The sequence below is a fragment of the Mycteria americana genome, chromosome 4, assembly GCF_035582795.1.
Source record: "Mycteria americana isolate JAX WOST 10 ecotype Jacksonville Zoo and Gardens chromosome 4, USCA_MyAme_1.0, whole genome shotgun sequence".
Lineage (NCBI taxonomy): Eukaryota > Metazoa > Chordata > Aves > Ciconiiformes > Ciconiidae > Mycteria > Mycteria americana.
The window spans coordinates 4,204,438-4,224,530 of record NC_134368.1 but is presented as its reverse complement, the minus strand read 5'-3'; the positions used below and the strand labels follow the sequence as shown (position 1 = coordinate 4,224,530).

At 46.3% G+C, this 20,093-nt stretch overlaps 1 protein-coding gene across 3 annotated transcripts in view; it reads right to left on the bottom strand.

Annotated features, from left to right (window-relative positions):
• The window catches only part of SMOX (spermine oxidase), a 60,783-nt gene extending 41,698 nt beyond the window's left edge, over positions 1-19,085 (bottom strand). For 2 of the 3 annotated variants that reach the window (XM_075499493.1, XM_075499491.1), the window contains exon 1: positions 18,972-19,085. The gene's annotated coding sequence lies outside the window, so the exon portion shown is untranslated. Of the gene's footprint in view, positions 1-9,670; positions 9,829-18,971 lie in introns of all 3 variants that reach the window. The other variant, XM_075499494.1, reaches the window with a different exon arrangement.
• Between the last annotated feature and the right edge of the window lie 1,008 nt (positions 19,086-20,093).

The following is a 20,093-nucleotide window of genomic DNA, read 5'->3' as shown; positions in this document are numbered from 1 at the left end:
AAATAAATCAAAATAATTGGCTGGCCTGTGGCCGATTCTCAAGCGCGTTCCTCTGGCTGAAGGGCACCGTGAGAAGACAGCAGGCTCAGCCAGCTCTGAGATGCTGGGAAGGGAGCAGGCTATCTTGAACTAGTCTTCAAAGGCCCCTTTGACAGCCTGCTGGAATACACCTTGGCCAGTGGGTCGGCATCTTGATTTACAGTATGTGGATAAAATTAAGGACTAGATGATTTCCTCCACCATCGGAAGCTCCCATGGAAATGCGAGGAGGCAGTTACCATCCCCAAGCGATTCCCAGAGAAATAGCCTGAGAATGAAGTCAAAGGCCTTTCAGGAACACACAGCAAGGGCACCCTGTGATGGTAAGATGGGTCAGCTATGGTCAGACTGGCTGAGGTTTTGGGACAGTCTTGGAGACGTAAATCTCTTCCTTCCCCTTTTTATTGCCGCTTCTCTGGTCACACAAAGCTGGTTAGTTCGTCTGCCGCCGAGACAATGACTTCCCTGCACCACGCGGTCTGGGCTACGGAACTTCTCCTGCCCACGCAGCTAGTAAGATCAGAACACTGTAATGCTGTGGTTCGTGTGCCAGAGGCTACAGCAGTACACAGGACACAGTTAAAAGGAGTTTCACAGCAACAACTAAAAGCAAAGCTTTGGCATGTTCCTTGCACAACAGAGGACCAAATCCAGTAAATTCTCTGCTCTACAAATCCCCCGAAGACAGAACAAGTATATGCTGTAGCTCGCACATCAGCATCCCCTCCATTTTGGGAGGCTGCAGAGATAGGTACAAGGGCCCACCTACCTAGAAGGCATCTCACAACATCTGCTCCATCACCAGGGACAGCTTACACTGCCGGAACACTCTTCTACTGCATCAGGAGGAACTGGAGAGAATAGGCACACCAGAGTGGTATTCAACCTGCAGCAGTGAATGGGATATTCCCATCTTAACCCTGGCGACAGAAATCATGATCTAGCCACAAATTCTAACGTCTGTGGTAGAAATCACTGTTTCCACATCCCATAGACCATCAGGGACCTATCAACACCGTGAGCTGGCCAGAATCTAAACCAGTACAGCAAGATGCAGTTTGGCTACGTTAACTTCTGTCGTGTCTGAGGCTAACAGCTCAGGAACAGAGCTGTTGAGCTAGCCAGGACAAGCAACAACCAGCCCCAAACTGGCCTGCCTTTTCCCGTGTTTCTGCAAGCTTGCCAAGCCCTGGCTGACCCCATGGTGGGAATCTTCCCCTTACTTGCAGCTCCTTGATCACGTTCATTATTAGGAAGTATCTGCCACTGCTAAGCTTCTCATGAAAGCAAAGCTTGGTGTTTCAGGACTATAAAAGGAAGGAGAGACAGACAGTAAACTACAGAAAAAAAGAGGTTACAAACTAAAAACATTGGCATAATGGATCAGAACAATGCTGCAAACAAGTTTCCTGCAGAACTTGTATTCCGACTGCCAAAAAGAACTGTACTCTATGCCATCTGCATAACCGTGCGATCTTATCTTCACTACCCTCCTTCTCTCTCCAATTGTTTGGGAATCTTAATTGATAAAACCAGCTTTAATTAAATAGGAAACTTGCCCGTGTTTGCACAACTCAGAACACAATGGGGTCTCAGTCAAATAAACACTGGTGTCCATATTACACTTGGGAATTCTCTGTGGTTTGGGGTTTTAAATTCATTGCAGCAAGCTTGGGAGCAAAGTTGCAACAGGAATCTTTTCTTCTCCCATCCTGTGTAATAGGAGGATGAGACAGGGAATGAATCTGCAGGCAGAGAGGCTCAGTACTGGTTCCAACTCAATGTGTACATGAGGATCATTTCAGGACACACCATATGAGACATGCTAGCCCAAAAGCAATTATTTTTTCTCACCACTTCTCAGAACCCAGACCTAACAAACTGCCCTGAAATAGCAGCACAAGTCTCTAAATAGCATCATTTCTTCTCTATTTGAAAGCAACACCCACACTGAATCTTTGATTTTAAGCCATCCCCGAGTAGTTACCACATCTTTACCATTCAAGCCACAGGGAAAATCATTAAATGAAACAGCAACACTAGGGGATAAGAACCCAAATTAGAAAAGCCGAACACCGCACAGATTTACTCCCACAGTAACTGGATTGACTTCAGCCTGGAACAGACTAGACATGACTCCAGGAAAAGTACGTCTCTCCAGGTGGAGCTGTATTGAGGGGACTTCTGGGCTCGTGTTTTGCTGGAATGTTAAATGCAAACCACATGCTCCAGCTTTAAGATGGCAGACACACAACCAGGGCTGCCTTTAGCACACTGCGATACACACAGCTTTCTCCATCCCGCTGTCCGCACAAACACGCTCACGTATCAGACAAGAGCCCAAGGCAGGGGAATTCAGGTTGGGAAGCGCGTCCTTAGATCTCGATGAAGTCTGGGTCATGGCTGGCAGACTGGCTTTCTGAGATTTTTACCCACTAGAGGTTTTCCTTGAAGAAGATAGGTGTTTTCCCCATGCTGCTTGAGGTGTGTGGTTTTGCATACAACAGCAAGAAATGTCTCAATACAAAAGCACAGACTTTCTCCTAACCAAACAGCGTCTGCATTCAGGTTGTCTAGAGATAGCCAGAGGAAATCGGTGACTGCGACAAAAAACATCTTATACAGGAATGCATCCCTGCTGTAACGCAACAGAAGCAATTCACCCTGCTGAGTGATTTTCCTCCTGAGTGCTAGGCACACCAAAACAGAGCAGAGAGCAGAAACAGTTCATGAAAGACAAGGAAAAGAAGGGTGGGAAAGGAAAGAGATGAAAACACAACAGTGGCACCTTCAGCTTTGTTTCCACCTTGTTGCAAACTTCAAAACAAAGCCCAAGGATCAAATTCTGTCTGGAGACTCCAACAGAAAACCTCCTCCAGTCGATTTCTTGTGCTTTGAGGTTAAGTGCCCTGCAAGCAACTGCAGCCTGGAGTGCCATGAGACGCACGCTAATGATGGATTATCACTTCTGCAAGGTGCCTTTCATTCCTCCCAACACACCTGAACTCAAAACCATTTCTTCTCTGTGACAATCAAGACATTTTACTGAAACAAAGGGAAGTTTACTTGGCATTGCTCCTCTATAGTAAACCGTGTCTCAAACAGCTTCACAGAATTAAGATAAAACATTGCTCAGAAAGAGAAAAATTAAATAGTACAGGCTGAGGGAAAAAAGGAGAGATTTTAGATCTAAGGGATTTTTCACAGAGCAGGAAGACTTGTCTTGTGGTAAACAGTAGAAACCAGGAGCTGGGACACTTGTGATTTATCTGTTCTTCCACAGCCTTCCCATGTGACTGGGGGTAAAAGAATGACAATCCTATCCATAAGTTGCTAAAAATATAGCACAATTTCAATGTGTTTAGATGGGAGCTCATTTTATTCAGCACATCACGCTTTATCCTTTCAATACTTCAGCTTCACCATATGTAAAACAGCATTAGCACCTATCTGTGCCAAAAAAGCATTTCAGTTAATGCCCTCAAATGAAAAGGAATCACTGTGAAGTATTAGATAGCCACCAGGACTGAGCTATGTGGAAGTCAGAAGAGATAACAAGCCAGTAAATTTCAAATCACTGTTTGCATCCATCCCATCACTACATGCTGAAATCCATACAGCCTACAGATAGGCTGGCATGTTGGCAAGAAAAATTTGTCATTTCTAAATTTAGCAGACACTTCAATTATTGTGCAATGCTTCAAAAGCAACAGAGATATAAAGTGGAGTTTGTAGGATGACCATTTAAACTTAAATGAGAGCTCCGCTCACCAAGCAAAGTCTTTTCTTAATTCCCTTCCTGTTTGGACAATTTGATCCACTTCCTTTTTTCCACTGCAACCGCAAGGGTCTGTCCTGCAGTGAATGGATGGGCTTTTTTCTGGGATAACTTCCAGGTTAAAGAGAAAGGATTTACACTTGAATGAAACATAGGCTCTGTATTTGGAAAATTTGTTTTGAAAACTTGGGAAGGAAGCAAAGCCTCCTTCATTTAAAAAGGGACTCAATTAACATTCTCCAACAAGTCTTCCTATCGAAAGAACAGTACTTGCTGGGGGACATGTGATTTGAAACTTGTTCTGCTCGCTCACAATGTCCCTTTCTGAAATACAGGCCACTGTTTTTGAGAGACACGAGGATCTTTGCACAGCTTTCCAAAGGACTGCCCGTCACAGTCAAGGCCTTGACTCCGGACATAAGATGTTCTATGACTTAGGCTCAGGAAACTTAAAATAGTGCCTAAAGACCCTAATGAAGACCTAGAGTGACACGTTCACTCTGTGAGCACTGTGGATCCCTCTACATGGACAGCTCATCCGCGTTCAGCCACAACCACAAGATGAATCCTCCCCAAGAGCTAAGCAGCATCACAGATCTCACCGCCTTCTCTTCTTGAAAACATACAGCATTGCACATCTGGTTTTGGTTTTAAGATGTTTCGTAAAGAAGACATTAATGACCAACCAAGCAGGTGTTCTGCTCTTGATTCACAAGTTACTGGGTGTGGGTTTGATCTGTGGCAGGCAGTGGCCCGACAAGACCACCATAACTTGTTTTTGGTGGTCCTGTCTGGTTATCTTGGTTATCTTGGTTTTGAAAAACAAACCTGAAAGTGCCGGGCATGTCTAGATATTGCCCACGCAGGATGAGAAAACAACCTATGCCATTATTTTTTTCTAGCCAAAGCTAAAGGGAAAAGAAGGTCACTGACAATTTAGTATCTACTTTTATTTCTGAATTCCCTTATCAACTGCATATGACAGAGCATTCTTCACCCTTTAATAAGTATAGGTTGAAGTCTAGCCCAACTCAAAGTTGATGATGGATTGAGTATGGGAGTTTACTTCAATACACAGCAGACTGGGATGGGAGATAAAGGTATCATTAGGGTATATTGTTACAGAAAGCATGCACCCTTCACCTCATTCAACACTTTGGGGAGACTATCTATAACAGACCACTCTCATCGTTTCTTGTGGACGCCTCAAATTGAAACCTGACCCAGGCCCACAGCAACAGAAGGGAACAGTTACCTGTAGCTACCCACCGGCAGTGCCTCAGCTAGCAGGGTAGGCTTTCTGCGTAGTGAAAATAAGGATGTAGACTCTCTCCAGAGCCTGTCCCAGTAATTTAGATGCTGAGATGTGAAACACCCTTTGGAAAAAATACAATTTTCCCCACTGACCACACTTTTAGCACAGGCTCTGAATCAGGTGTGGATAACTATAAAAACTCTTCTGCATTCAACAGCTACTCTCTAGTTGATCCAAAATAAACTGGTGGTTTGGGAGTTTGTCTACACTGAAATGGACCAAAACAGTTACCCTGCAATCTTTTCCCTTCACCCAAAATAAAAGTGATTTAAGGGTTTTGTTATTTAATAAGATTTTCCACGGGAAAGTTAGCATGCTTTAAATTCACACCCCACTTTACAGTGGAATAGTTTTCTCACATGGACAAGGACAACTCTTAACCCTTGCTGGTCACAAAAGCACAGATGTCAAGACAGAAATCATCAGAGAATCCTCCAAACTTCCCATACAAATGAACGACAAGGTACTTTGCACAGCTGGTAAATGAGCTGCTTGGTGATAAACACACTTAACAGAGTTTACATTTGCTTAAGACACCTAAAGAGGAAGGAGTCTACTTCTGCCTTTTCTGCCTACTACAGACAGACGTTGGACAGCATGACAAGTTGAAGATACTTTTTAGATGAGGTAAGCAGGCTATAAATGAAAAGCTCTAGGCACCTCACCCAACATACAGGGCCAAAAGTTGGGCTCAACTTGAGACTTCTGTCAAAACCCTCCATCGATCCCAGGGGAATCCACAAAACATTTGGACAGGACATGTTTCACACAGTCACTTTCCCACCACCTTGAGCTATAGATCCCCTTGGCAGATGCATCTTTTGTACCCAGAAACGTCCCTTGCAGATACTTTCTCCTAAGAATATAACGGGTGGTGACAACTAGTGAAATGTGCTCATATCCACATGTCTTTCAATAAGCTAGCTGCTGGGAAAATATAAACATACAACTTCTACAAGAGTCTGACTTTGTTTTCATTATGCCTTTGAAAAGAGTCGATCCACTCCAAAAAGCTTTAAACTGGGTAAATGCAGTAACTGTGTCTTCTCGGGGGGAAAAAAAAGAAAAAAGGGAAGAGTATTTCCATAACCAAATAGCCTCTCTCTTCCATGTATGGAAGTGGTCATGCCAACCCCCATGCAAGCTTTCTGATCCTGTCCACTCTGCATCTTCTTCACATGCTTTAGGACCAGGAACCTGCTGCAAAATCCAGCTGTCCCACACATGCATAGGATGCATCTCTCTGTTATATCACATTGGATTTAAAACCAGGGATGAAGTTATCCTGCACGTTTTATTAAAAGACACCTCTGAAAGGTATTTAACCGGTAGAAGAACTGTGCTTTTAAAAGTGAAATTGCCCAGCTAACATGGGCAAAGTCTGAAAGTGTTGCAACTCTCTGCTCTGCGACTCAAATATTAATGTCAATGCTACAGACATACAGAGCCTCCGCTGCAGAAAGTTCCTGGAAATGAAGTGATGGGGACACAGGACCATATCTACACCGCTGCTCCACCGTGCAGCTTCTTGCGTCCATTTGTCACCAAGCACGTCTTCCCCTCCCTGCTCCAAAGCAGATTAAGCTTAATATACTTATGTAGTTGTGAAGTGTACTGCCTATTATCCAATTAGACAGCTAACGAGATCTGAGTAACAGCACGTAGGCACAGATAACCGTTGGCTGATATCTGGTACAGATTAGACACGTTCTTTATTTTTCCAGCCCTTGCAGAAAAAGGGTTGGGATTCATTCAAAGGCTGCTCTGAAGACTGGATTCAGGTAATTGTTTAATTTTGTTTGGGACCCATAAACACATCACGTTTGTTTCCTCTTGATCTCCTGGAGCTGTCATATGGCAACTATCCCATTACAAAAGTCCTGATAAATCTGGCGTGGCTTGCACATTTAAACTTTCAGTGTGGACAGGGGCAGATCTCATCACCTTTAAGGTCCCTTCTAGCTTCAAAAAAATGTATGGAACAATAAAAGTTCTATGCATCAGCAGGAAAAAAAAATGTATGTCTGTGCAGAAGTGATAAGGATATTCAGAAATGCAATCTTTATTAGCTCTGACACTGTTCCACGTGACATTCCTGTAAGATCCAGCTAAGAAAACAAGAACTAGATGTAATCACCACAAAATGGCTGCTTGACAACATAGTTCTCGGAGCATAATTATCAAGGGTTTGCTATCTAATTGGGAGGGCACTGGAAAGCGGGTCCAGCCAGGCATAAGAGCTGTGCAATATTTTCATTACCAATTTGGATGATAGACTGGAATGTATGGCCATAAACCCAACAAATGATTCAGCTGGGAGGATTTGCAGGCACGATGGTGTACAAGTTTAGATTTCCAAATGATCTTGACACGCTGGTCCAACATCAACAAGAGGAAATACTTAAGAAAGAGAAGTCACAGGTACAAATGCAAAAAGGGGGAGCAACTTCCTATACAGCAAGACTCCAGAAAAGGCTCTGGCATTTTAGAGGGTCATGGTACAATCGTGAGATTCAACAATGTCCCACAGCTGCATATAGGCAAACCTCAGCCTGCAGCGATGATCCATGGAAAGCACTTAGCTATACCTTGCAAAGTTTTGCCCTTAGCTGCTCACTGCTGTGCAGTTAATACGCTTTTTAAAAAAGCAGACTGGAGACAATCTTGTGGAGAACAAGAAAATTAAAAAACACCAGGTATGAGATTAAGCTGGATCCATTTAAGCCAGACATGTTCCTAAGAACAGACTAGCCCAGGCAAGCAGGCAGGCCACAGCCTGAAGGAAGCCTCCTTCTTCCTATATCGAGCAGGAAAAATCCAGAGTTTAGCTCTTCTGAGTTTAACACTGGCTTTAATCTCCGTTTAAAAACAAGCTAATGGCCATCCACGTGGATGGAAAGAACAAGAGTCCATGGGCTTATCAACATAGAAAAAGAAACCAGAAACTACTTTTATAGACTCCCATGTGCTTTTACTTCACACCCCTCTGCTTCCAGCACACTTCCCCCACAGAAAAGCCCCACGTAGGTCAGTCTGAACACAACTTTTTCACTGTTTTGAATCAACTCCCTCATTCGCAGGTCTTGAAAAGAGCATCCACCCTACAGACACTTAACCTGACGCTACAAACAGGGAGATACAGATTGGATGGGTGGAACACAAGGTGGTTAAAATTTGGTTGGATCGTTGAGCTGAAAGGGTAGCAGCCAACAGACTGAAGTCTTAACTGACAGCCCTATATGAACAGTGTTCCTCAAGGAACAGCCAGTACTGATGCTGATAGTATCCAACATCTTAATTAATGCCCTGGATGATGGGATGGAGAGCTCCCTCTGCAAGTTCAGAGACACCACCATACTGGGGTGAGCGGCTGATACACTGGAAGGCAGGACTGCCCAGCAAGCTGGAAGAATTGGCTGAAGGAAACCTCATGAAGTTGAGAAATACAAATAAGAGTCCTGCACCTGAGACAAAAAATACCCATTGTCAGCACAAACTGGGGCCTGACTGGCTAGGGAGAAGCTCTTCAGAAAAGCACCTGGGGGTCCTGGTGAACAGGGTGATAAGGGGGCGATAAGGCAATAAGGTGAACAGGAATCAGCAGTGTGTCCCTGCAGCAATGAAAGCCAGCCACATACTGGGCTGTATTAGAAAGGACAATAGCCAAGAGCTCGGGGAAATGGCTCTTCTTCTCCTCTTGGCACCAGGGAGGCTGCACCACCTAATTTAGCTGCACTCCCCAGAAAGGACATTGACAAACTTGAGAGAGCTCAGTGGAGCACCACTAAGATGGTCTGCTCACTGGAATACACGATGGAAGAGAAGAGAATGAGGGAACAGGGTTTGTTTAACTTGGAGAAGAAATGGCGTTTAGTGGGAGATCTAATTTCTATCTTCAACTACCTAACTGGGGTGTTACAGAGAAGATGGAGCCAAACTCTTCTCAATGAGTAGGAACAAAAGGACAAGAAACAAGAGGCATAACTCGCAGAAAGTGAAATTCTGATCAGACAAGAGGAAAATATTCCTCACCATGAGAGCGCTAAGCATGGCATCAACCTGCCACGCTTGACTGGAAAAGGTCCGAAACTTGATCAGAAAAGTTCACAAGAAACCTACCTTTGATTCTGCCCCTGATTGGAGCAGGACATTGCACAGGAGAGCTCCAGATGTCCTATGCAACCTAAATTACTCTTCAGTTCTAAGAAATCATTATGAAGAAACACTGAACAAGGGATTTTGCCCAGTAGCCTACAGCACTCTACACTTGTTCAGTGATAACAAGTACTTTAGACTCAAAAGCTGTCAATAAAATACCTTCCACATGACTAAACATCCCTGTATCTGTAATTAGGGGAGAAAAAGAGTAAGAAAGAAAACACTAGAGCTTTCACTGCGATTTGAAACAGAACAAGAGAAACTGGAGACTCACGTTATGCATGTTATCATACAAAAGCTCTGCAAGAAAACTGTGAGGAATTCAAAGAAGATACGTACTGATAGTTCAAACAAACAAAATCAAGTCTGCTCCTCCCTACCTGCTCTTCCCACTGCAATAAACACAAGTCGATGCCAAGAGGTGTTTCAGACCTGTCCAGACCAGCCTTCATTTTGGTGTTAGCTTCTTCAGTTGTCTCAGGACAAAGGCTCTCTGTATGTAGACATACCTTTCATACATACTTCCTATTCTCTCCCACTGAAAGGCATAAGAGGTGATATTAAATCTAGAGAAAATGCCTGCAACAATATACACAGACAAGTTTTTTTCTTTTTTTTTTTTTTCCCAAAAATAAAGTGAAGCACTCCACAAAGTGAAGCACTTAGATACGGTTAAAATGAAACTGCCACCTTCCTCTGAGTATCCTGTAAAATGAACCCCCTAAAACCTGACAAAATAGATACAACTAGGGTGTACAAGAAGATCAATGAATGCAAACTACAGTGTTTTGTGTAATGTGGACATCTGTCCGCCTGGAAGCAGCAAGACCCAGATTCACTTCACCCCCACGGACCAGCAGCCCTCAGATATCTGTCTCTGTCACACGACAGTCATTTGGAATAATTTTCCTAAAATTATAACAATCAAACAACAATCACCTTCAAGCAAATAGCTAATTGTTCCTTTAATGCTGGCTGGCACGTTACCCAGTTTACATTTGTAAGTAATGTTTCTAATGCTTATCCACTGCATTTTCTGTCATGTTTTATGTTTGAGCACTACTCTCTTCTTAGAATAATCTTCACAGCCACATTTTACCAGCTTTGGAAATGCATGAATAACTGTATCCTTCACAGAAATGAAGAGATAGTATGTACAAAATCAGATGCACGGAGTGTAACCACTGCAGGGAGGGAGAAGAGAAGGTCACTCACGAACTACAGCTGGGAGGTCAGATCGGGAAAGCACAACTGCCTAAGCTGCAACCGGGCTCGTCATGGGGAAAGCCTTGGTGAGACCAGCTGGCAAGGACCTTCACCTTACAACGGAGAGACACTATCCTGGAACAGTTGGTGAAGATCAATAGTACATTCCTGTGGAGAAGATGGCACTTGAGGTAGAAGAGCACGTGCCCTGTTTTTCTAGCGGGTAAAGAGACAAAGTCATAATGAAACCTTCCATGACAAAACACTTTCTCTGTGCTGCTGTCAGAAAAAAAAGAAATGCATCCATCATACCCCGAAGTCTACATAGGAGAGTCACAAAATTGGGTCTATCGGCTCAGTACAGGTAGGTGCCAGATGGAGCACTGCAGGCAAGTTTTGGGCCCTGCAGCTCAAGAAAGGCATGGCCCAGACATTCCCCAAGTCTGCTGCAGAGGACTGAACAGCTCTCTCTGTGCAGTAACAAAAGGGCAAGAGGTCAGCAATTTTCAACTGCAGCACAAGGAATTGAAGTCAGAAACTAGGAAAATCTTGGTAATGGTAAGAACAATGAAGGACTTTAAAGGATCACCCAGGGAGGATGGGGAAAGTCCATCACTGGCGGCTTTTAACAAGTGTGTTGGACAAACGTCTGCTGGGAAAGTTTAGATAGATCTGACCCAGTCTTGGGGCAGGAGGTCAGATTAGACAACTTATTAAGGTCCCATCCGGCCCTGCTGTTCTTTGCTTTTAAGAGAAATATGACAACTGAACATATCAGCAGCAGCCCCACAGCACACGAGCTTCCCTAATATTGCCATAATATGGCAGAGAAATGCTGTGAGATCCTGTGTGCAGCAGTTGCCCATTCCCACATGGTAACTTCTCCCTCTGTTTCTGGAGGAGCAATACAGAGATAACACAATCGGTCTTACAGAACAGGCGTGCGAACAGGAGCTCCCCAGCGCAGCCTTCCCAGTGAGACAGTCCCCACACAGCACGGGGATGGTTGTTAACAGGAGCCCACCTCCACTTCTTCTCCCATTTTGCCTCCTTCACATCTCACCCTGCGGTCAGAGGAGCTCTCTCTTTTTTTTTTTTTCCCCTCCTTAGGCCATTCTTCTGTTCCTCCCTGGAATATTTTCATGCGTAAGATCTTCAGGACTGGATCCCTTTCATGTTTTGGGGAAGCCCTGAGCAAAATGTCTGTGCTTCTAACAACAAAAAAAGCTTGCAGATTGTCTGCTTGGCATTACAGACTCTCATCTCCCCTCCAGCACTGCCTGTCCCTCTGCTTGGCTGGGAGCCTAGCATGAGAAATCCCACCTGCATAAACTCTTCATGCAGAAACGCCTAGTTAGTGCTGACCTTTCGGTCATCCCCAAGATCTGCAACCTTCAGTGCTTCCTACCAGCTTGCCCATGGCTGCCAGCTATTGAGAGCAAAGCTGACTTTATGTAGCGCTCTCATCAAAACTTTGGATCCCCTCCTAATGCTCCGCTGTGCCGCTCAGGGAGCCCACCACACAGTCCTGGATCCCACCCCAAGGGAATCGGGGGGACAAAAAGGGTAATGACCCAGTGCTTAACTCTAAAGCTCGTGGTCACATTCAGCCCTTTGTCAAGTTCTCTTCAAAGTCCAAATAGAGGCACCAGATGCTATTGTATAACTGGAGCAACGGTGTGAGCTCCCCATGACTATAAAGGGGCCATTTAATTTGGTCTACTACATTACTGGAAGCACTGTGCTTCTGCAAGCGTTACTTAACAGCACAGTGTTCTGTAAGATCAGACCATCCAAGCAGCAGAGTGTAAACTGCAAGCCCCAAAGTACTAACCTTTATCTCAGGGTTAAAGCTTGACCTATCAATTTCAGCAGCACAAGGGTTTTAGGAGTTTTTGCTTCTTTGCGTGCCCCCCACAACTCCTCCCGGCTCATTCTTGTAAATGCAAAGCCAATCTCCAAGCTGTTAGTCGTGTCTATCCATGGAAGCACACAGTGAGTGAGACAACAGAAGTGGTCCGAGGCAGAAATACCCACTCGTGTGTGCATGTGTGTGTGTGTTTGTGAGTACATCCCAGCACATCTCAGGGCACGGTTCTGCAATCCCAGGAAACTTAGATCTAAGTTTGCACTGTCCTTAAGAAGGACAGTCCTGACTGCGCAGTGCTGACAGCAGCAGTCATGGGACAGGCCAGGGATTGGATCCAACTGAAAAATAACCCTATAAAAATAAGTAATAATCTTATGCCAGGTGTTTGGGCTCCCTGGTCAAGATCTCTTGCCCACAGTCACACCAGAACATACACAAGAATAGGACCAACTCTTTCACTAGAAGTAGTGCCTTAAATTTGTATAAGTCACCCGTTAGACTATGCCCTGACGGGGGTGGAGAACAGTTACGCAAGAGAGGAAACAAGCAGTCGGAGATAGGACAGCACAGTGAAAATATCTTAATGCAGTTTCACTGCTGAAGCCAGTGTCTTGCAAAACGACGCTCCGTCCAGCAACCCAGACTTCCCGAAAGGGTCCATGATTTTTAGGCGTTCAACCAAAGGATTACCAGACATGCTAATGATGCAGACATGCTAATGATGCACGTCTTCCTGGCAGAGTCCTCTGGGATCACGACTGTGACCGATTCCAAAAAAGAAAATCCTGTTAGAAAAAGACTGGAGATCAAAGCAGGAGGTTACACCTACATCCTGGAACATGCGTGCCCATGGGACAGAAGAATTTTGAATTCAGTTTCAGACTAAATGTCTGTCCATCCAACAGAATCATTAGGTTAGCATATATGAATGTTACACCTGTACAATCTCTTCAGGAGAAAAACCATTCCCCACCTGCCCTACAAAATGAATTAAACTGAACAGAGCTCTTAGAAAGGAAAAGAAACTGCTCCTTTCCTATGCAATTCCCAGCTTAGGCATAGGCCAGGACTACCTGCTTAGCTTAGCACAAGGTATCTTCTGGATACATTAGCTACAAGGTAGCTTGGGTAGGTATTTCACAAAGGAAATGATCGAAACCAAAGTGCTTTTTTTTTTTTTTTCCTCTCCTGAAAGCGTGCAAACATCATCATATCCTGTCCAATATTTCAGTCATTCCAAGCATGCCAACAACCTACGCTGTTAAATGCCATTCAGCCAAATCTAGAGGACACACTTAAGGAAAAAAACGGGCATTATGCAGAATAATGAACGATGAAGAAATTAATAACTAACTATCCATTCTTCAGAAATTATCCATCTCCATTTAGTTCTCTACTTTGTCAGCCAGGAAAACAAATATTTTCTTATTTCTTAAAAGGTAGTTCCTGCCTTTGAACTCAGTAGGTACAAAAAAAAAAAAAAAAACTAATGACATTTTCAAGCCATTATAAAGATTCTGCAGTCCTTTAAAGACCTATTGGATAAAAGACATGCAAGGGACCAAAACTGATGATTCCCCACAAGATGAAATCATCTTTATTTACATCAGTTCAGCTTTCTGGGCTCCCCATAGCTGAGAATCTGCCTCGCTTACTGCGATCTCTGTTCTGTCACTGATCTGCTCCGTGGCCTCCAGCTTCTCCCTCCATCCTCCTATTCTCAGGAGCGAGATAAACGTGGTCTCAGAGGATGATGTGGAAAACGGCTCCGAAGAAGGAATGTGCAACAACCAAAGCTCTGTGTAAATCACTACTCCGGGGCTGCAAAATCTGTTTCCCTCAGACCCAGCAAGCTCCCAGCCGCCATCATTTTGAGTTATCTGAGAGCACTAACAATAGCCGTCTTGTTTTACCGAGACTTGCAGAAAACCTTAAAGGATGGCCTGGTAGCAGAGAACTACCCTGAAATAGCTCAGGGATCAAGATCCAGTGAACAGCACGGAGAGGCTTTGTGAACCCTCTCGCATTATGGTCCTGCTGATAAGCTTATCTCACTACCTTCAGAGCAACCCAGGACTTCCTCAGTGTCAAAACACTCCCTGCTGCATCCCTCCTTACAACCTCACGTCCCTGGCCCCAAGATGTCACAAAACAAAAACTCCAGTGACCACAAAAAAACCCCAAAATTGCACTTAAAACCAAGGGCATGATTAAAATTCTCCAAAGAAGCACTTTTTACAAATCCACTGCATTTAAAGATCTCCAGAGGAAAAGGTCACCAATATATACAGTGCATTTCCCAAAGCAAAGGTCTGTGTCATGCTGCTGTCAGGTTCAGCCTGCAAACAGGTTGTTATAAAAACCCTCTGTGCTGCATTATCCGCAGCCGGGGTGGGCAGCGTAGGGCTGCCGGTTGAATCCCCACCACCTGCACTGTTCCTCCAGCCTGCAGTCCAACCCCTGCCCCAGGGTCCCTCAAGGGTGCTGGCTCAGGTATCCACAGCCTTTTCTTCCCATACGATGAATAAAGAACACGTCCAAACCACGGTGGCACAGCTGTATATTTCGGTGATGTGATGGACACCCTCTGGTCAGGTGAAGGTAAAGGACAGTGCCATCAACTCCATAAAGAGCACGTGTCCTGCGCAGCCAAAGAGCACAACCACTAAAACACCATCTGGTGATATCCTACTTAAGAAAAGATAGTTGCATGTGTCAAGTTCAAGCTCAAGAGGCTTTACCCAGGTTGCAATGGACTCTCAGAAGGTACAGGGAGGAGCTGAACCCCACAGGCTCCCCAAAATACGTTCACAACTGTACACAGACACAAACACAGAACCTCAAACTCAGGTTCTTACACAGCCACTTTCCAGAACAGACACACATCACATGAAACAGCCGCACCCCATCAGCATGCTCTTCCCCGTGCCACGATGCGCATGGTGCTAACTGGAGTCGCCACGAAGTTTCATTTTCCAAGTAGTTCATATTCCCACCCACAGTATTTCTGGAATTTATTCTTAAAATAAAAAGAAACCACAGAAACATTAGATTTCAAAAAAAAAAGCAAAGATTTGTAACTAATTTCCATGGTGACTACTATAAACTCAAGTGATATTACTGTGCATACACCCACGTGCCCTCTACGCGGAGCATGGAACACCTGGACACATCAAAGCCAACACATCAACAAGAGCTGATGAAAACGGGACACATCATCAAGGTGGCTGAAAATGTTCATGTTCCCTCAACAAGAACACAATAAGGATGACAACGTCTGACATTCTGGAAATGACATTCTGGAAACACCACAATGTTTTGTGATGCCATTTGTTGAACAGTTTATTTCACGAGGAATCGGTTGCATTCGTTGTTTTACATTTATGCTTCTATCCCCTCGTCACAGACCTGCTAGCACGTTTGGTGTGCAAGAGGATTTGAACCCCAGCTCCCACCAGCCAGGAGAGAGCACCTTGCTCACCAGCCATGGTGGTTACTATCACTCTCCCACACTACTGCTGTGCTACAGGTTAATTTTTGCACCCAAGCAGAGCAGGGCAGATCCTTAAGCCAGACGGTTTAGACACTCTCTTGAGAAGGAAGAGTTCAAATCCATTCTTCACCCACTTCGTTTTCAAGAGGTAACCTTTATACCTCTTTAATTTATTATTTACCACTCTGACACAACGTTTTAGCTCACCAACAGAGCTAAAAAAAAAAACCAGTTATTTAATTTCCATAGACTTGACTTCATTAACTTCTGGAGAGGACTAATGTTTGTGGCCACTGGGAAAGAATATTTCTACATTTTTCCATTTTCTGGCTTGTTAATTACAGTTACTGAGAGGAGACAGCAGTTAGATTTGTGAAATACAACAGGCTGTATTTTAACATTTGTCAAAGGCACAGAGAAAATAATTTCTTTTTCTTTTTTTATATAACCCAATCACACAAAGTAAGCAAATCCACATACTTCAGAAGTCAGCATCACCACTCTCCCTAGACCCTCATTTGGGCCAGCAGGAAATTAGCTGGAGAATCTTAGATGTCATTAGAAGGGATTATTTTTCTGTGGGATGACAGGCACAGAAAAGATGAAGCGATGTAACTGGGGTTGAGAGGACAGGCAGCTACACTTTTGTAGCAGGCAGCAGGAATACACTATAGGCAGGAGTACCCCTCCAAGCTTCTGAGGCAGAGATGGGGACAGTCCACTACCTTTTGCAGATGGAGGATTGTGAAAAACCCAAATCATACCACTTGGCCAAGGAGGAGACCAGTCAAAGAGCACTATCACACCTTTTAGACCAAAGGGTCATGTAGGGAGCCCATAAACCATACGTGTCCTTCTGCTTGTGAGGAATGTTAGCAATTTCACAGAGCTTTCCAAACTCTACCTCAACCTCTCCATCCCCACCAAGTCAATTAGGCTTCCCCCATCCCAGGAAAAGACTGTGTTTCAGAGACATCGCAGTTAACTTGTGACAGCACTCAGACACATTTTGGTGGAAAAGACACAACAGAGAGAAAGCCCTTCAGGTGAAAACCAGAGAGAGCTATCCAGGAGTGCTTTCAGCAACAGCAGAGATGGGGACAGGGACTCCCAGGACATGTGCGGTGGGTTCGTGGTGGTCCAGCCACGCACTCTGCCATTTCAAGAAAGCGTGGCACAAAATGGTACAGCTCAAGAGCAGCTGCTCTGCTGAGCCAAAGGATTGAGAGGGAGAAATGACCACAGCGCCCAACATCAGCTGGTATCTTCAAGACTTAAAGACCCAGCCCTCCACGCCTATTTCCACCTACAGTTTGGCCATAATACCACATAGTTGCTCCTCTAAACCTAAAGATGCCCAGGTAAACATTTAAGCAGCTATGCGATGATGTGGATCCAGGCACTGAGTCAGACCTAAGACCATTGGTTTTTTGCCAGCTCAGTAGTCATCCAAATCTGTTTCCCAGTCCAGCTCCCCACTCCACAACGGGGGTACGAGGAAAAGACAGTACTGTCTTTTTTTAGAGGCAAAGCCAGCTGAAACTACAGACCTTGCTACTCACTGAAAAACACCGTACATCTGTCCAACAGCAGTGCCATAAAACATTAGTAAGTGCTGGGCTAACAATCTGGAAAGGGAAAAGTACCTAGGAGAGCAAAATGTTATCACTAAGTCAATAAAACAACATTTGTAAAAGACTGAAAACATACAGCATTCATGCACAACACACAGAAATGCTCCTAGGCTGTTTTCTCATCCTCCACTAAACCTGTCTGGTAACTCCGGGAACAGGACTGCATCGTACAGGCTAAGGGAAAAGTGGATCAACAGGGTGAGCTAAGGACAGAGCTCTGGACTCGACTCTACTTGTGCAGGATCACAGAGTGGACGCGCATTAGCCGATACATATGGTTTCACTTTTACGTAAAGCTTGTGTTTACATCTAATATATCAGGGCAGTTACAGCTGGCCCCAGCACTGGATTTGAGACAGCGTGCCTACACACCACGCAAAGGATTTTTAGGAGCGATCAGAGAGAGCGGATCAAGTGGAGCGGCCGTATTTCTGGGGCTGAGGAAAATTGCTAAAAAGCTTTGTTTTGAGGTCAGGTTCGGTAACTGACAATGGGCTTTGTGCATTTCGCTACTGCGCGTCCGGGACTAATCCCTCATCCACCGCAGCGATTTAAAAGACGGAGCAATTCTGCAGAAGTCAACGGATTTGACTGAAAACATGAGATCGGTAGGAACTGCCAAGCCCCCAGTTATTGTAACAGCTTTGTGTAAACAAGAAACACCGAAACGCAAAAGAACTGCAAGTCTTCACAGCTCGTAATTTACATCCTGCCTCGCACCTCGGATTATGGTGACTTTCCGACTTAACCTTTATTCTTCATGTCATCGCCTGAAACGCTGAGGCAGGGAAAGCGGAGGCGCGTGCGGATGCACATCGCGTGCGGGCGATACGCTGACACAAACACATGGAGGAAAAAAAAAAAAAAAAACAACAAAACCCAAAACACCCCAAAACCCCAACAGAGCGGCCCACATCAGCGGGCGCTCTGCCCTCGGCCGAGCCCCGCGCATCCCCGGCGAGGCGGTGGTCCTTTCCCCCACCCCTCCCCAAGACCACAGGTAGGGACAGAACCACCACCGCAGCCTCCCGCTCTCCACCCGGGCTCGGCGTGGCACCGACCGGGGTTTCTCGGGGCTGAGGAACGAGGGCTTAGCACGGTTACGAGGCGATTTCGTGCAGTCGGTCGCACGGGATGGACGGGACGCCGGGGCAGGCCCCCTGCTCTGCCCCACGGCAGCCACCCTCTCCCGCCGCCGGCTGGAAATCCTCCTCGGCGCGGTACGAGGAGGGGAGAGCCGGGCTGCCCGCCCCTGAGGTGGGCGCTGCCCTTCCCGCCAGCCCCTCGACGCCGGCGGCGCTGACAGCCGCAGGTGAGCGAGGGGCAAGGCCGGGGCACGGCAGGTGCCTGCCGAGGGGAGGACGCGGGGGCCGGGGAGCTGAGGGGGCCCCTCGCCCGCCGTGCCCTCTGAGGGGGGGGGAACCCCGGGCAGGCGGGGAGGGGGCCGCCGCCGCCGCCGCCTCCCCCCCGCCCCGTACCTCTCTCTGCGGTGGCCGGAGGGGACGGGGTCTCGCCGCCCGCCCGGCTCGCCTCAGCGCCTCGCTCCCCTCCCCGCGGCTGGCGGCTCCCGGCGCGGCTGCGGCGGCGGCTGCTGGCACTGCGAGGCGAGAACCAGCGCCGGCCTGTTTTCCAGCCGCCTCCCCTTCGGCACGCCCCGGCTCCGCCTCAAGGATCCCCCCGCCTCCTCCTCCTCCGCCGCCGCCTCCTCCTCCTCCTCGCCGCCCGCTTCCCCCTGCGAGCACCGGCCCGGCGCGGCCTGCGGGGCCTGCGGGGCAGCGGGGTGCCTTCCCCCGCGGGCAGCCGGCAGCCTGCCCGGGACAAGGAAACCTCAGACCCAACCCACCGAAACAGTAAAGCCTCGGGGTTAATAAATAAATCCTCGTCTCCTCCTTTAGGACAGAGCCTGGGAGAGGATGGCGCCGGGGATCCCAGCGTTAGCCCGCAGTGCCCCTCCGGCACACCACCCAGGCTGACATGGGATATATACTCTTAAATACCTCTGGGCATAAAGCGGACCTCTCCCGAGGGTAGCGGAAAGCAAAAAAATCTCATTACGGTGTAACAAGGCGGGAGACGGCATCCAGAGCCCTAAAGCAGAGGGGACAGGGCTCTCGTGGCTTCTGAATTTGATGCCTTTCATGCAGCGGAAGGGTAGAAGTCTTGCCTCCGAGCAGCAGCCCTGTAAACAGCACATTTTATTAAATTACAGTCTTTTTCCAAAAAAAAGTTTGCAACCAGGAATGAGCAATGTGCAAGGCACAAGATGAGGATCCACCAGTGGGGCTGAAACAGTCAGACGACTCCCAGCCTTACCATTAAACACTGGCTGAAATTGCTTTTGGATATCTGGATAAAAAGTCTGGAGAAAAGACACTGCCTTGGACGAACCTAGTCGTGTCTGCAAATTGCCTTCAAGCGTTTTAAGGTTTTGTAAAACATGTTCAGCTGCCTGCCGGGGGTTTGCACCTGCACAACCGGGGTGAGGTCGCTTAGCCAGCCAAAACACCTGGAGAAAACAGCAAGGATAATGTGGGGCTCGGGTTTCCCAGGTTCAACCAGATATTAAATTATAACTGTGCAAACTTTCCATTTCATACATA